The sequence below is a fragment of the Pteropus vampyrus genome, unplaced genomic scaffold (genome assembly GCF_000151845.1).
Source record: "Pteropus vampyrus isolate Shadow unplaced genomic scaffold, Pvam_2.0 Scaffold78, whole genome shotgun sequence".
NCBI classification, from domain to species: domain Eukaryota; kingdom Metazoa; phylum Chordata; class Mammalia; order Chiroptera; family Pteropodidae; genus Pteropus; species Pteropus vampyrus.
The window spans coordinates 37,713-42,141 of NW_011888859.1; the positions used below are offsets into that span (position 1 = coordinate 37,713).

The window sequence follows — 4,429 nt, forward strand, 5'->3', positions numbered from 1 at the left end:
CATGTGTCCCAGCAGCTGCCACAAGCAGAGGGACAGAAACCGTCTGTGTTTTAGGGTTAGCGGGTGCAGCAGGAGCTGAGGAGGCACATTTTCTGATATGGGGTCTGGACAGGGCGGTCACTCTCCCGTTTCCATTGCAGACCCAGTAACTTCAGAACCAACCACAGAGCCACCAACCAGGGCTTCTGCCAGAGACCAATCCAAGACCATGAGCATCACCTGGATCCTCGAGATCAGCTTTATCGTAATTGTCTTCATAGGCTGAAGAAACAGGTATTGAAGGCAGAATTGAGTGGGAAGTGAGGGAAAGATGGCCTGGAATGATTGGGCCTAACGTGTGTGGTATGGGGACAGCAGGCATGCACGACATGGACGGTATTCACATTCGAGTAACTGTTGCATGATGGCTCCATGTGATGTGTCCAGGGGAAGGCGACTCATCCAGGGAACTCAGAGGAGAGAGGACTGGGTCTAATCCCAGGATGGGGGGTGGAAGGCCTTGCAGACCCAACTCAAAAGCCTGGAGTTAGGGCCGTGTTCCCACAGAAAGCAGAGTCATGGACAGGATAGAAGGTAAACAGTAGGGAATGGACATGAGAGTTAGAAGGAGGCCAGTTCTCATTGAACACTTGGTATTCCTGGCTGAGCACAGGTACAAATCACGTGACAGCCTGCTTCCAGCAGACTGGAGAGAGAGATCCACTGAGAGGCTCTGCCTTGAGCAGAGATGAGTAGGGAGACAGGTGTGGCTGAGCTGCTGTTGATGCTCACAGCTGAGCTGGACCAGGAATGGATGGGGCAGGGTGGGACCGGCATAGTGACAGCTACGTGTGCTGCCAGCTAAGAAGCCGGGTGAGAAGAATCACCCCAGGCTAGAGGTGTCAAAATGAAGGCCCCGTTCCCCATCAGAACTACCACCTTGTCCTTTAGGCCCTCCCATCACAGGGAGAATCAAGAGGCGATTGAAGGGAGCATACTGAATCACTACTAGCCTTAGTCCTGAGCCGAAAAGGTCTGTAGCAGGGCCTGGGGCTGACTCTTTAGGTTCCTAAGTGGGGAGGAGGTGGGTAGAGGCTCCTGGTCCCAGGGCAGAAGTGGCAGGTGCAGGGAAATACATGACCTTTGTGACGACAGGGCACAAGGTGGGGAGTGATTGTGTGCAGTAGCCCCAGGGAACTGACCCAGGATTTCCTCAGCCACTGGGACCAACGCTTGTTCTTTCCTGCAGGCCGGCAACACACCCAGGAAGCCCAGTCTCCTGTGTCTGTGCTAGTGACTCTGATTTTTGATTGGCGGCCCTGGATGACCCGCTCTTCATTTATAGGCCATCAACAGATCAGGATGATACAGTAGATGCAACATCTCATGTCCGTTGTTGCATTTGCTGATTGCCTTGTGTGGTGCCTTTTTTTTTTTTTTTTTAACATATTAAGTCACTTCCTGTTGGTGCTGAGGAATGAAATTCCTACAGTGAAACTTTAATTGCTTGAATAAGGAAACTTGGGAAGAAAACATTTTCCATCTTCTCCCTTGATTCTGGAAAATCAGATACATTTCTGCATCATGATTTGCTTTTATAAATTACATTGCCAAAAAATACGAAACCTCAGGAATTCTTCTTGTGTCCTCAAAAACAAACTCATTACTTTATACAGAACAAAATTATATTTTTAATGTGTTTTTAGTAACTTATTACACTATAATGTTTAAATAAATACCTGTATAGTCTAAGAAACTTAATAACTTGGAGTTTTGTTTTATAATCCAGTAGAGAATTTATGGCTTTTCACTATTTCTCCATGTGGTAGAGTAAATAGTACCAGTGATTCTACAATGTTTCCTGTGGAAAAAGAGAATTTGTGGACCACTCTTAAGTTAACATGCATCATGTGTTGGTCTGAAACATTATCCTGATACTTGGATGCAAACCGATATTCTGACTCTTAGGCATTGAGAATCTTTCTGACCCTGCCCTGTTCCCACACCCCGAGCAGCAGCTTTACTGTGAGCCCTTCAGGACCCACCTGCTTCATTTAGAATTTGGTCTTCACAGCAGACACATCATGACTTCTAAAAGTTGTATTATTCCCCAATGGGCCAAGCATCCATATCAAAATATATAATGAACTCCTACAAACAAGTAAGGGTAAGGCTACTTCTCCTAAATTTGGGCGAATGCTTCGAGCTGTGCACAAATGGTGACTAAGCCTGTGTAAAAGATTGAACGTTTCCCAAATCATCAAGATCAAACAACAGAGCAAGGGGACCCGCGTACACACCTGTGACCTTGAGAAAATATCAGTGTCTCTGTAAGAAGCGGGGACAGGAAGTGGAGCACCAGTTCTCTTCATCGTTAGCAGGAGCACGGATGGAGTCACTGCTCTCACTTCCCCACCACGTCCCGACCGGGGGTGAGGGTCCTTCCTACTCCACGAAGTCCCAGTGTTCATCCCAGGCTGACAAACATGGGCCAGAAAGCGTGTAGGCATTTGGTTGTTTATTCCAGCGTTTTGTGTCACAGCAAAAGTGAACTATAGGATATCCTACTAAAGTAGAATGTGCTTTTCAGGGGAGTTAATAGATTTCTGTTTCTTCCTACTTTAGGCAAAATACTAAACTATCAAAATGAAACCACCAAAATTCCAGATGAAAAATGTTTAAACCTTACATATATATATATATATACATACACACACACACACACACACACATGATTTATCATAAACATAATTTACATGTAATCAAATATTGTTTTGCTTGTTTTATTTTTTTAGTGAGGCAAAATATACATAGAGTTAAGGTACATAAAGAACAATAATCTTAAGTCTCCAGCTTGATCAATGTTTTCTTATGTCTTAGCCATACATTTTCCAAATCAAAACTTTAAATATTCTTGCAAATGTTACAGCAAAAATCGAATAGAGTCCTGCTTTCCAAAATGTGACATGATGTACGTGTGAGGTCTCTGAATGACTAAGATTCCCTATGCAGCCTCAATGACTCCAAAACATCCTTTATATTACTGCCTTTGAATTATATGTCACTGCTATTTGAATTATACATCGATAAGTATGTTTTTAATAAGTCCTAGAGCCAGCATCTCACCAGAGTAACCTGCGTCCCGAAACAGCCCAGGATTCTCAGCACGAGTCCATAGACTTCCTGCATCCAAAGGGCCCACGAATATGTCAAACATGTTCATTTTGTCCCCCCCAGAATGTCTTTGGTAGGTTTGGAGCTGGACTCAGAAGTGAGCCCAGAGGAGAGGCTCCCAGGAGAGACGGCAGGAAAGGCCCTCGGAAACGCCCCCCACCCCAGCCTGGGGGAGAGGAGGAGGCAAAGTGTGGACTCAGCTGTCTGGTCTGGGCCTGGGCTCGGGGCTGAGGGGACTGGAATTGCTTAGAGTCTCTGGGCAAAGTGTCCGAGTTGCAAGACCCAGCCCAGCCCCGTTGGGCATGGATGGTCCCGGTGGCACCACTGGCAGCGGCCACAGCTCTGTGATCAAGGCCTGGACAAGTCCCCACCCACACCTCCCTAGCCACATTCCCTATCTGCAGCTCCTCCATAATGTCCCCACTTTTCATTATGGAGCCTCCGCAGTCAGAGACACACAGGTCCTCCCCAGCACACAGGTACCCCTCACTTCACACGGTCACCCACACTGACTCTCCATCTGCACACACTCAGCCCCAGCCATAAGGAGGCTTCCCATCTCCCCACATCCTCCCGACTTGGTAACTGTGTCTTTTTGGTGATCGCCATTCTCGTGTTGTGAGGTGGTGTCTCTTTGTGGTTTTGATCTACATCTCCCTGATGGCCGATGATGTGAGCCTCTTTTCGTGTGCTTGATGGCCATTTGTATTCTTCTTTGATAAAATGTCTATTTTTTTAAAGTGAGTCATTTGTCAGGATGTTACTGAGTGTCAGAGTTGTGTATATATTCTGGATATCAGCCCCTTTCCAGAGATAAGACTGGAAAATATTTTTCTCATTCTGTCTTTTCCTTTTCTGAATGATTTCCTTTGAAGCAGAAGCATTTTACATTTTAAAAAAGGCAAATTAATTTACTCTTCACTTTGTCATTTGTGCTATTGGTGTATTTAAGCACGTTTTGCCAAAGAAGTTCGGCAAGATTTATTCCTATGTTATTTTTCATTCTTTCATAGTTGTATTTTATAGACATTGTATATGTATGATCCATTTTGAGTTAATTTTTACATGTGGTCTATTATCCTAAGGACACATTTATCGTTCCTAAAAATCATTTATCTCCTAAGGAGGATGACAGACGCCCACAACCACACCCCCACCCGTGGACTCAACTTTCCCTGTTAAAATCAGATTTCAGTCTGGATTCTAAGCTACCTCACAAGTTGCTTGCTTTTCCCTTGGTACACGGGGTCCTCATGTCCATAAACTTCTGTTTCTT

The 4,429-nt window shown here is 45.2% G+C and overlaps 1 protein-coding gene and 1 long non-coding RNA gene across 2 annotated transcripts in view; both read left to right on the forward strand.

Moving 5' to 3' along the window:
• Nucleotides 1–4,429, forward strand: part of LOC111741425 (UL16-binding protein 3-like) — a 68,799-nt gene that overhangs the window by 21,974 nt on the left and 42,396 nt on the right. The window lies entirely within an intron of this gene.
• The window catches only part of LOC111741427, an 18,180-nt gene that overhangs the window by 935 nt on the left and 12,816 nt on the right, over nucleotides 1–4,429 (forward strand). The window lies entirely within an intron of this gene.